We start from the raw sequence: 13,211 nt of genomic DNA, 5'->3' as shown, positions 1-13,211 counted from the left end.
ATTCTTTGTATGTGTCAGTAAAACAGTGACTGAAGGCGAAGCGGCTAACATGATATATTTAGACTTCCAAAAGACCTTTTGATGAGGCCCCTCGCACAAGGCTATGATAAAAGCTAAGCCTCAGAAGGTGCGTGACCAGGTACTGTTATGGATCAAAAACAGCTCCAAGAACAGGAATAAACAGGGAATTTTCATCACGGCAGAAGGGCCCAGGTCCTCAAAGGCGCTTAGGCTTCCCTTGAAACCAGTGGGAGTTAGGAGCCTAAATACGTGTGAGAATCTAGGTCGAGGTGCACGGTGGGGTGCCTCAGCGCTCTGTACTAGTGCCGTGGTGGTTGGTCTATTCATTAACCATCCGCAAAGGGGCGGGGTGGGAGGTGGCGAGACTTGCAGCGGCCACACATGTATTTAGGTTAGTCACGGCCAGAGGGGAGTGTGCAGAACTTCAGGGAGTCCTAACCCAGCCCGACGAAAGGGCCACCTGAGGGGCTGAATGATCAATACAAAGGACTGTGCGCTGGAGGGGGAAAACTCAACTACCCAGCCGCCCCACCTAGTTCTCGCTTAACTGCATCGACTCGGGTACAGGTCCTGGGCAGCGCTGTGGCCAGCTCAATGGCGAGCGCTGCTCAACGTGCAGCTGTGGTGAAAAAAGCAAACCAGCTGCTAGGCTGCGTAAGGAACGGGCTAGTGAATAACCCGGAGAATAGTGTGGTATAGAGATTAGGGGTCTGGCTTCATCTGGCTCCTGGCTGCAGTGCTGGTCACCCCATCCCAGAAAGGAGAGTGAGAGGTGCGGGGGAGGAGAATGGAAAAATGGGGATTGTTACCTTCGAACAGGGGCCGTGACGAAAGGCTATAAAGTGGCTGGATGAGCCTGTGGCATGCCCTGCCACAGGAAGTTGGTGAGACCCAGCGTTTAGCAAGATTCAAAGAGGGATTGGATGCTTGTAGGGACCCCAAGAATCTAGTTATACTAACAAAGAGTATTAGAGGGCTGGATGGTGGTGATAGCTGGGCAGCGGGGATTAATTCAGTCACTGTGTGGGGCAGGTTATCCCGTATCTGCTACTGCAGCGCTCTTCCACCTACCTCTGGAGCAGCTGGTGTAGACAGGATGCTGGACCTTGGGTCTGCCCCAGCCTGGCAATTCCTATGTTTGCCTTTACGCTTCGTATACAGGCCACACTCCCCCTCCCCGTGAGTGACCATCTTCCCTTCTGCACACCGCTCCCCTGGACAACGTCACTAGTAAATGCCCCCCCGGGCCCTGTCCAGCCTGGTGTGTCTGCCTCGTGCTGGGAGGCATTCTGCAGGCCCCCCCCAGAACACTCAGGATCTCCGGGCATGTGGGAGGGCACAGTCCCCTGACACTCTCCCCAATTCTCTCCCAGGCAGGGGGCTGAGCTGTGGGCCTGGTATTGGGGCCCACAGCTCAGGTGGAAGAGCCATAAAACTGCTGGCCTCTGCCCCCACCCCTGCTCTTCCCTCAGGCTCAGGGCAAGGGTGGCCCGGCCCCCCTCACTCCAGGCCTGCTGGGGGCAGGGCTCTCCCTGTCTCTGTAACGTGTGTGTGGAAGAAAGACTAAACCCGGGCGAGGGGCGGAGGCTGATGTGCAGATTCATCCTGCCAGGCAGGGGGCTCAGGGCACTGCTGCACTGGGGGAGAGTCTGAGAGACCTGTGCCATCCCAGGGGCACCACATGGGCACAGGCACTGCCAGGCTGGACCAGAGGGGGCCATCAGCAGCACTAATAATGCCCCCCCCCCCCGCCCACCAACTCCTCTCTCATTCTCTGCCAGCGCCCTGGCCAGGAGGGGCCAAGCCCCACCAGCTGGCAGAGAGCTCAGAGCTAGGTAGCGGGACTGCTGCAGTGCCTGCTGCAGTACTGCCTGCTGCAGTACCGCCTGCCACCACAGGGGGCTCCCCTCTCTGGAAGCTGCAGTACCTGGCTGCCGCTAGAGTTGCCAACCCTCCAGGATGGGCCTGGAGTCTCCAGGAATGGAAGATTGTCGTGTGGTTAAATCTCCAGGAATACGTCCAACCAAAACTGGCAACCCTAGCTGCCACTAGGGGACTTCTAGCCCAGGAGGCAGTGGGGGGAGGGGGGTTGCAGTGGGGCCAGCCCCATGGAGGCAGAAAGTAGGGCTGGTTTGGCTGAGGCTAGCAGGCGTGGGGTGCATACCAGGGGCAGGGCAGGGTGTTCTGAGCTGGGGGATGGGGGTATTTCGGGGGGGAGGTCTGAGCTGGGAGGGGTTGAGGGCAGGGTGCTGGAGTCCGTTGTTGAAGGAGCGGGGGTGCTCGGAGGGCTGGGTAAGTGCTGCTCTGTGTGTCTGGGCCTGGCAGTAGTGATCTGGACTGGTGAGAGGAGCACCTGCCCTCATGCTGGGAAGGGCCCGGGCAGCGTGGCACTGGAGGGAGGACCAGCTCCTGGCCACAGCTGACTCTGCCAGGGGGAGGCGTCCCTGTGCTCCGCACGGGCAGGTGGGCGCTGGGCACTAAGGGTTGCCAACCGTCTCATGTTCTAAGGGACATCCCTGATTGAAATAAAACATGGCCTGGCCTGTATTAAATCAGCACAGGGCGCCTTGAATCCTGTATTTCAACCAGGCCAGGGAGTGGCGCTCTGGCACTTTGCTTTGCATAGAGCCACTGCCGGATTGGCAAGTTGAGCTGGCCACGGGCTCGGAATGCTGTTCAGACTTGGCCAGCTACCCCGCGGCCTGCCAGGCAGAGGGGCGGCCGGGCCGTTTTGGAGTGTCTTTGGAACCAGGCATCTGGAGCTGTGTGTGCGCGACTCCGATGTGACAGTCTTCTCGACCTGTGGCATCCAAGTGCCGTCCGTGAGCGCCAGCAGTGGGTCCCGGGGCAGTGCTAGGGGCAGAAGGGACAAGAGTGTGCACTGGTCCATTTTCATTTACTGGGGCGCTGGGACCAGTCCCCCCCGCTGGGTCTGTCTGTCCCTGGGGTGCTGTGGCCAGTCCCCCCTGCCCCTCTCCCCCTGCTGGGTCTGTCTGTCCCTGGGGTGCTGTGGCCAGTCCCCCCTGCCCCTCTCCCCCTGCTGGGTCTGTCTGTCCCTGGGGCGCTGTGGGCAGTCTCCCCGGCTGTGTCTGTCTGCCCCTGGGTTGGGGTCTCTCCTCCCCAAGGCGTGTCATGGCTGTGGTCCCCACACTTGGTGACTGGGGCTGGTGGGGGCCCAGTTTTACTCCTGTTTGTTGATGCAGCTCAGAGGGAGGTGTTTCCTGCTCAGCCCAGAGGCATGGGAAGGGTTAAGCAGCCCAGGCGGTCCTGTCCCTCTGGGGCAATCCTGCTGTGAGCTCACAGACTCAGGCCCCCTTTTTGGCGCCCCCCCCCCCAAAGGCCCATGCTCAGCTCTTGCGCACTGTGGGCATTTACTGCCACGACCAGACTGAAACTTGGGCTTTAGACACAAGTGACGTGAGTTTATGGGTCTCAGCTGGGGTCTGGGCCCCATAAGTGTCTCGCATTTCTGTAGCCCCGGATCCTGGCGCCTGCCACGCCCAGCCATTGAGTTACGTCGCCGTGGGCATGGGGCAGAGGCAGCTGCTAACAGGTGGATGGAATAGCAGGGGGGCTGCAGGAGAGCTGGGAGCCCAGGGCTGGGATAGCAGGGGGCTGTGGGGCAGGATTGAGGGGGTATCAGCAGAGCTGGGGGGGGGGGAGCCCAGGCCTGGGATAGCAGGGCAGGATTGGGGGTAACGAGGCATCTCCCACAACAGTCTGGCCCCAGGGCTGGCCAGCTCCTCCAGCGGCTGCTGCCTCCCGCGCCAGGCCTGGGGCAGCCCCGGCTGGAGGTTCCAGGGCTCCTGGCACAGGCGGTGTCCCTTGGAGGCCCCTGCTCCCAGGAGGAAGCTGGCCGGGAGCTGACCTTCCCCCTTGCCCCTGGATGCTGGGGTCCAGACCAGGCCAGCTAGTCGCTCGTGGGTCCTTCCTGTGACTCCCCAAAGGAGTGTGGCTGTCTCTGGGGCCAGACACCATGGGGATGGGCCCCTAGCTAGGGAGCAGGGCGGCTGTCAGGCCGCCCTGCCCAGCCCACGGCAGCACGGAGCGGGTGCTTTGCTGATGTACGTGCCCCGTGCCTGCAGCCCCCCTCCTGGACAGTGGGGGTGGGGGGAGCTGGGCAGGTGGGCCCAGGTGCACTGTGGTGGTGGGGGGCACGGGAGGAGGCAGGGAGAGGGAGGGGGAGGGGAGGCGAAGCAGCCAGCTGCACAAAGGTTAACCCCAGCCAGGGGGCAGCTCTCCCGTCTGGCATGCCCCTCCCCGTGCCCTGCCGCTCACACTCGACTGAGACTCTGACCTGGCATCCAACCCGAGCAGCTGCTAAAAATAGCCCTGATTGCGGGCGGGGGGCGTGAAGCAAGTGCCATGTCGGCTCACCCGGTGGCCAGGCAGTGAACCGGAAGGGTGGCTGAGTGGGTGGGGGGCGGCTGACTGGGGGTGACGTGCACAGATTGGGGCCTGGTGGCAGCGCGGCAGGCGCCCGAGCACTTGGCATCTGGTGGGGGGGTCAAAAGTTCAGCTGTGGCACTTGCTCCTCCCCCCCCTTAATTCCCAAAAGGAGCATGAGTCGGTTTAACCCGTTCTTCCCCGGCTGGCACAGCGGAGCCCCAGCAGCCCTGGACCCTGCCAGCCCGGCCTGCAGGGCTGAGAGCAAGATCCCCACAGCTGCACCTGGAGGGATCAGAGAAGGGGCCGGAGGAGCTCCCGACCCAGCCAGGGAACCGGCTCCCTTGTGAGGGCAGGGAAGTGCAGGCTGAACGTGCTGCTCTGCTGGGATGGGGGCGCTGCGTGGCTAGCCCCTCGGCTCTTGGCGCTGGGGCAGGAAGGGGCTGGGCTCCCTCCTGAGCCTCACGCAGGTGGCTTGGTGCCTTCATGGCAGGGAGCCTGGGTGACTGCTGGGGGCCAGTGGGTCAGGGATCTGGGGTCTGCCTGGGCACAGTAGCCCTGGTGCGGTGATGGGGGCACAGAGGGCAGAGCCAGAGGTGCAGGGGCGGGAGCAGCCTGGATTCCAGGGCAAACCAGCCTTGCTCCCCCGTGCTGGTGCATCTGAGCTGGAGATGCCAATGCTGTGGCTAATGTGCCTCCCGAGGGGCAGAGATGAGCTAAGAGCGCAGTGATGTAGGTGAGTCAGGGCCACGCCTGGTGCAGGACTCCTCTTCGCAAATGGATGGTGCATGCAAGGCACCTCTGCAGTCTGTCTACCGTCCCACGCGGGGGGGATCGGTGTCCAGCGCCGGGAGCCGGGACGTCCCACGCAGGCGGATCGGTGTCTGGCGCTGGGAGCCGGGACGTCCCACGCGGGGGGCGGAGGGAACCCGGCAAGGGCCGGGAGCCGGGGCGTCCCACGCGAGGGGCAGATCGGTGTCCGGTGCTGGGAGCCGGGGCGTCCCACGCGGGGGGCAGATCGGTGTCTGGCGCTGGAAGCCAGGGCGTCCCACATGGGGGGCAGATCGGTGTCCGGTGCTGGAAGCAGGCCGGGTGGCAAGGGAAGATTCCCAGCGTGCAGGACTTAAGGAGTTAGGTTCACAGCGGGGTCACCCTGCGGCACGGCTGCCGAACGCAGGGACGGCTCAGCCCAGCTCCCATCCACTCGCGCTTAATTCATTTGGACGTAAACTGCACTTTCCGTTCGTTTCAATCACCATCTCGGTGGTTAGACCAGCCCCTTCCTGTCCTCCCCACGCAGCCAAGCCCTTTCCCTCCTCCTTTGCCCCCACAGGCCCCCTCTGGTGGGGCCAGGGACCGGGCTACTGCCAGCGCCTGCCCTGAGCAGACTGAGGGGGCAGCGAGCCCCTAGGGGAAGGGGGAGTGGTCAGGAGGGGAAGACGCCCCATGCCAGGCACATGCCCTGCCTGGCTGTGTCAGGGCTGAGCTCCCACCTGCTTCCTGGGGGTGTTATGGGCCATGCTTAGCCCAGGGGCTGTGGGTTGTGGGCAGAGTCTGTGTGACCCCCTGTGTCCCGTCGTGCAGGTGGCTGACACGACCCCAAAACCAAAACCGTGTCCCCCGCAAATGCGCTCTGCTCTCCCTGCCGGCTTCCAGAGGCTGCTTCCGTCCCCACAGTGCAGAGCGACATCCCAACCCGGGCCAGTGCCCGGCTCCCTCCCGGCCCCCTGCCCAGCTCCCTCCCAGCCTGGGCATGCTGCTTTCCAGCCTGGAGGCTCTATCTGGCCATGGCCGTGGCCCACTCCATGGTTGGGAGCGACTCCAGCCTCACTTGGGTGGCAGGGCCGGGCGCTTCGACAGGACAGGGCCTTTGGCCCACATGGCTGCAACTTTGCTTCCCTCTGCCCGGTTCGCAGACCCCAGATGAGTTTCCTTCGCCCCAAACTGGCAGTAAACCCAACTACCCTGAGCCCAGCTGGTTCTGGTCACTGGAGTGCCTGGCCATGGGGGCGGGGAGCCCCTTGGGGGCTAGAGACGCCCCTTTCCTCACAGTGCCCTGGCGGCATGCTGTGGGCCTGGCTCCCGGCCTCCTCCCGAGAGGTGGGCGCTCTGCAGTGAGTCCTGTGCTTTGCAATGCCAGGAGATGCGGGGCTGGATCGGGTGTGAATTGGGGAGGGGGGTGGAGATGCCAGGTACAGCATTACCCCTTCTCTCCTGGCACAAATCCCCCCCAGCCCCATCGGGCTTGGAGGGCGCCCTGTGTGAGTCATACAAGGGGGAGCTGTTGGAGGCTGTTTGCCTGGTGGAGAGGGCACCTGCCCATGCCCATGCCCACCATGCCCTCTCCTGTGCCTAGGACACTAGGTGCTGCAGCAACGGGCGCTTTGTGCAGCCTGGAGATGGCTAGAGATGAGCACGGTGGGGGAGGGGAGCGGAGCCGTGTCCGCTGGTTCACCCTGGCGGTGTCTCTGGGCAGGAGCTAAGAGGTCATGGGCTTCCCCGGGGCCCCTTCTGAGATGAGCCGTGGCCGCTCCCTGTCGCCCCCAGGAAGGCCCCGTCCGTCCTCATCAGCGTCCCCGTCCCCCTCGGCAGACGCAGTCTCATTCAGCTGGGTACCCCGGGGAACAGGTGGCAGCCGAGGCTATGCCCGGAGCCAGCTCCCCCTCGCCCCCGCCTTCCCCAGCCCTGCAGCACAGGCTGCATCTAAGGGGGAAGTTGCCATTGATGTCAGTGGGGGAGGGGGGGTTCCCATGGGGAGGGGGAGCAGCAGGTGCTTCGTTCCCCGAGTGAGCTCAGAGCCCATGACCCTGCAATGGGTAAAGAGGGGGGCATAGGTGGGGAGGAGCCAAACCCCGGGGGAGCGATGGGGCACGACCAAGGGCCAGGGCTGATGGCTTCTAGGCTAGCAACCATGGCAAGGCAAGGGGAAATGAGTGCAGGGGAAAGGCAGTGGGGGAACAGGAGTGCAAGGGGGCAGTGCAGGGGATGGGGTTAACTGGGGCAGTGCAGGGGATGGGGGTGTATGGGGACAGTGCAGGGTGAAGGGGTGCATGTGCTGGAGCTGCAGTGCAGGGGATGGGGGATAAATTGGGCGCAGGGTTTTGGGGTCAGTGCAGAGAGATGAGGAACATGGGGGTGGGGTGCTTCTCCCATACCTTTCTGCTGCTGAGGGCCTGCTCCAGTCTCACAGGAGAGGGGGTCTGAGCCCCTGCATCCCCGGGCAGCGTCTCCCTTTCTCGTCCCAGGTCTGAGTCTGGGGCCCCTGCAGCTTGTGGGATCCGATCGCTCTGAACCTCCCCAGCAGGTGGCAGCATTGCACCAAGAATGGTCCCTCTAGTGGGAAATGGGTGCTGCAGGGCCTGGAGCTGGGGCTTCCCTTGGGGAGGGGGCAAGGATCCTGCTGGGGGTGCTGCACCCCCCACGAAGCAGGGCCCTCCCCAGGGCTGCATCAGGCAGGGGAGTGACAGGGTCAGAACCTCACCGGGGGTATGTGCCCCAGTGCCACTCGCAGCTCCCCACTCCCCAATGGGGTCCACTCAGCCGCATCCCCCATGGGCACACCTGTCATCCCCTGCACCCCCATGCCAGGCTCCCCCCAGGGCAGCCCCCAGACCTGCCTGCCCATCTCTAGCTCCCTCATAGAATCTCGGGGTTGGAAGGGACCTCAGGAGGTCGTCTAGTCCAACCCCCTGCTCAAAGCAGGACCAATCCCCAGACAGATTTTTACCCCAGTTCCTTAAATGGCCCCCTCAAGGGTTGAACTCACAACCCTGGGTTTAGCAGGCCAATGCTCAAACTACTGAGCTATCCCTCCTCCCCTCTCCTGGCCCGTCCCGTCCCAGCCCGTCCCGTCCCAGCCCCTCCAGAGCAGTAGGAGTTGGGGCCTCCCTGCCCTAGGAGCTGGCGGGGGAGAGACGGCACAGCCTTGACTCCACTCGGATAGACAGTGCGGGCAGGAGGCCCGGGGCTGCCAGGGCAAGCGCGGAGGGAGCTGCCACCAGCCACTCGCTGGGCCTCGATGCCCAGCACCGTCGCCCTGGGGTAAAGCTGGGGTGTGCCGTGCAGGCGCACTCCACGAAGGGGGCAGGACGGCCTAGTGGTGCCAGCGTACTCCCTGCTGTGGCGCTGCCCTCCACGCCCGTGTCAGGGCCCCGCTCCCTGTGCTGAGCAGCGGGCATGGCTCCGGTGCCCGCTGCTCCCTGGATCTGCTGGCTGGGAAACACATCAAAGTGAGGGGGGAGTGTGAGCCCAGCCCCGCAGTTAGATGCTAACAAGTTCAGTCCAGTCACGGGGCCCAAGGCCATGGCACCCCAGGCACATCTGGGGTTGCCAGAGCACAGCCCCTGCCACCGCAGGAGGGGCAATGGCCCCACAGGACAGAGGACCCTTAGCCCAGCCCCTCCCATGCCCCCATCATTCAGTCCTGAGCCTTGTTAATGGCAAAGGCATAGTTTGATGTCAGGCCAACGGCCCCCCATCCCCCCAAACTATGCCCATGGCTAATGGGGCTCCCACAGTGACCCTCCTCACAGCTGCAGAGGGGCAAAGCTGCCTGAGGCCACCAGCAGGGTCGGGGGGGGCAGCATGTGAGCTGGCCCCATGTCCCCCTCAGCCGCACAGGCCTGGCACAAAGCCCCACAGCGGAGTGTGACACAGCCCTGCCTGGTGGGAGTGTGGGCCCCTGCCCTGGGGTGTACACTGACTCCCTGCTGGCTCTGGGCGCTGGCTACAGAGCCGTAGGTCCAGGGTGCCTGCAGGGAGATGGGCCTGGTGGACAGCTTAGGGAGTCGGACAGGGTTGTGCCAGGAGTGTAGGAGAGTTCCAGCACACGCACCCCCACCTGCCACCATCCCCCATCACCATCTCTCCCCACATTTGGTGTTTCCCAGGAAGCCCCAGCGCCCGGAGTCACGGGATCAGGGGAGACTCGCAGCTTTCACCTTACACGTCGGGCGGATTCTGGCCCTTGGGGCCGCAAGGAAAAGCATGAAAATGTGACCCCCACGCCCCGGAGGTTTGTGGTTAAAAGCTCAGGATTTCTAAGCCAATCTCCTGGTCTTTGACTGCCTCAGTGGCCAACGCCCCCCTCGCCCTCGATTGTCACCCTGCTCCAAATTCTGGCTGGTGCCCCGGCAGGGAGGGGCTCCAGTCTCAGTCCCAGGCCCTGCTGGGCTCAGACCCGCTGCCTTGAGGGCAAAGGCAGAACAGAACAGACATTCAGCTTGTGAGCCAGGGAAGTCCCCTGCCTTGTCTCTCTGCCAGTCTGTCCCTGGGTTCCCCCATCCGAGTCTCTGCCACTCCAGCCTTGGGTACCCCCACCCCCATCTCTCTGCCAGTTGAGCCCCAGGTATCCCTATCCCCATCTCTCTGCCATGCTGTCCCCGCATACCCCTGTCCCTGTCTCTCTGCCTCCATCCCTGGGTACCTGTCCCTGTCTCTGCCAGCCCAGCCCAGCCCATGGCAGGGCGCCAGGCGAGCTGCTGGGTCTCGGCTTCACCCTACTGCTGATTGACTAACAAGCTCAAATCACCATGACAGCTGCAGCCTGGGAACATGCCCTCGCTGCAAGTGCCGCTGCCCCCATCCATCAGCTGCAGCCAGGCAGGGCGGGCGCGGGAGCCCAGACGGGCCTGGCACTCACCACGCGCCAGCTCATCATGTGCCAGGCTGGAGAGTTACAGGGGGATTTACTGGTGGGAGGCAGCCCTGGAGCCCGAGGGTGAGTTCCAGGAGACAAGGAGGGGGTTGTGGGTGGGACTGAGGGCAGCCCCAGGATGGGGGGGATGGGGCAGTGCGCCAGGGCAAGGGAGGCAGCTGGCCTCTCGGGACAGTCCAGGTGGGGGGGCCGAGCGGCACTGGGAGGGCCTGGAATCCCCACCTGGCCTGAACTCCGAGGTTCCCATGTCTATCCAAGACCCTGCAGGCTGAGAGGGGCCAGGGTCAGCATGTCCTCCCTGCCCCTGGTGCTCTGCGACTGGCTCCCTGTCTCTCGCTGTGCTTCGGATCCTGCGTTGAGCGAGGGGCTCGGCGGCACTGGGTCGGAGGCCAGCAGCCTATGGGGTGGGGGGAAGGTGTGACGGATGGGTGCCAGGGGGGACACCGCGGTTGCTGCCCCCTGCTCCAAAGTGATGTGCGGGGAGTCCAGCCTGGCCCCCAGCAGAGCTCTGCCTGGATGCAGGAATGAATCTCAGAGAGCCGTGCTGCAGGCGAGCTGCCTCCTGGACTGAGACCCGGCTGCTGCCAGGCGGGGGCGCCCGGGAGGTCTGGAATGGGATGTCCAGGCTAATCCAGTGTGGGGAGACATGCAGCCAGGAGGCTCTGGAGAGGGGCTGGTGCACTGGGCGTAAGTTGTGCCAGGGTCTCCTCTCTACAGAGAGGGCAGGGGCTGGCGGGGCCTGTGAACCCCACCAGGTACCTGCCTGTGCTCACAGCAACGCGGAGAAGATGCCGGCAAATCACCAAGCCAGGGTGGCGTGTAGACACCCCCTGGGATCCATGGGCTTGGCTGGGGACAGTGGGTCCTGCCAGTCAGCGTCTGGGCAGGACACGGGCGAGGAGGCGGGTGGCATGGAGCTCAACGGTGCAGGTGTCCCACAAAGGGCTTCCCTCCTGCCTCCCCCACCCCGGGAGAGGGGGGCTGGAGGTGTGGGGGGAGACAGGTGCGAGGCACACGGGGGAGATCCTGATGGGGGGACACACCCAGTGGGGTGGGGGCAGTGGGTTACTGGCCCAGCTGCTGGTTCAGGGAGGTTTTTGCTCAGTAGGGCGCTGGGGCTGTCACTAATCCAGGCTGAGGTACCCGGGCAGCCCGGCCTGCGGCTCCCCCAGGCCTGCAGGTGGCTCAGCCTGGTTCCTGGCAGCATGGGGAGAACTGGGGGTGGGGGCGGGGGTGAATCTCTCGACTGCCAAGTGCTGGAGATTCCCCGAATAGCAGCACAGCCAGGGCCCCACCCAGCCGAGGCCCTGCCCCATGCCTGGCGGGACCCGAGCTCCCCTGTACCAAGCAGCCCCGGTGACTGGCTGGCCCCGCGCTCTGTGCAGCGCTGTGCTTGCGAACCCAGCTGAGACCTGGCTCCCGGCAAACTGCTGCGGGACACGGGCTGGCTGGCAGGGCCAACCCATGTCTGATGTAGTTGGGGTTGGTCCTGCTTTGAGCAGGGGATTGGACTAGAACCTCCTGAGGTCCCTTCCAATCTTAATCTTCTATGATTCTATGTCACAGCCCATGCTCAGGACTTGGTGCCCGGATGGGAGAAAATCCAGTCTGCTGCTAGGAGCGCTGGGGTTGCTGCAGGTGGCCCGGCGCCTAGCAGCAGTGAGCAGTCCAGTGGGAAGGACCTGGTGATCGCGTGCCTGCAGCAAGGCGTGAATCCCAGTCCTCCAGCTCCGCAGGGCACAGGTCGGCTCCCAGCAATGGGCGTGACCCCACAACCTCAGGTGTATGGTACCACTGTGACCAGCCCTGGCTGATCTACCCAAGCCATGGCATTACCAGTGCGCTGTCACAGACATCACAGAGCGGCCGAGCTCACAAGTCAGGGCAGGCCAGGGATGGGAGCCTGTGATGGGTTTGATCACAGAAACCCCCTTGGGACTGTCACCTGATGTGCTGAGACTACCGATGAGCCCGTTTTCTCTGCCAGTTTGGGCCCCCAGAACTCTGCCTTGTTGAGCCAGACATGCCAGTCTGCTCCAGCACAGACCCAGGGTCTGACCCACGTGCCCCAAGGCTGCAGACTTAACTGAAAACAGCTTAAGAAGTGCTCCTGTCTCCAGCACCCAGACACTCAGCTCCCAATGGGATCCAAACCCCAAATAAATCCGTTTTACTCTGTATAAAGCTTATGCAGGGTAAACTCATAAATTGTCCGCCCTCTATAACACTGATAGAGAGATATGCACAGCTGTTTGCTCCCCCGGGTATTAATCACTTACTCTGGGTTAATTAATAAGCAAAAGTGATTTTATTAAGTATAAAAAGTAGGATTTAAGTGGTTCCAAGTAATAACAGACAGAACAAAGTAAGTTACCAAGCAAAATAAAACAAAACACGCAAGTCTAAGCCTAATAAATTAAAAAACTAATTACAGATAAAAATCTCACCTTCAGAGATGGTCCAATAAGCTTCTTTCACAGACTGGGCTCCTTCCTAGTCTGGGCCCAATCCTTTTCCGTGGTACGGTTCCTGTTAGCTCCAGCTAAGGTGGCAACTAGGGGATTTCTCATGACTGCAGCCTCCTTTGTTCTGTTCCACCCCCTCATATGGCTTTGGCACAAGGCGGGAATCTTTTGTCTCTCTAGGTCCCCACTCCTCCTTCTAAATGGAAAAGCACCAGGTTTAAGATGGATTCCAGTACCAGGTGACACGGTCACATGTCCTGTGAGACCCCCCAAGCCTTCATTCTTCCCGGCCTGACTCACAGGAAGGCTTGCAAGTAAACAGAGCCATTTACAACCAATTGTCTTAGCTGACGGGAGCCATCAAGATTCCAAACCACCATTAATGGCCCACACTTTGCATCATTACAATAGGACCTCAGAGTTAATTTCATATTTCTAGTTTCAGATACAAGAATGATACATTTATACAAATAGGATGACCACACTCAGGAGACTATAAGCTTTGTAACGATACCTTACAAAAGACCTTTTGCATTAAGCATATTCCAGTTACATTATATTCACATTCATGAGCATATTTTAATAAAATCATATGGAGGGCAACGTCACAGAGCCCTCCCCAGGAAATCCAGGTCCTGATGGGAAAGGGGTGGGTGACTCAGCAGAGGCACTCTCCCCTGAGC

Source organism: Emys orbicularis, chromosome 9 (genome assembly GCF_028017835.1).
Source record: "Emys orbicularis isolate rEmyOrb1 chromosome 9, rEmyOrb1.hap1, whole genome shotgun sequence".
Lineage (NCBI taxonomy): Eukaryota > Metazoa > Chordata > Testudines > Emydidae > Emys > Emys orbicularis.
Note: the sequence above shows the minus strand (reverse complement) of the source record.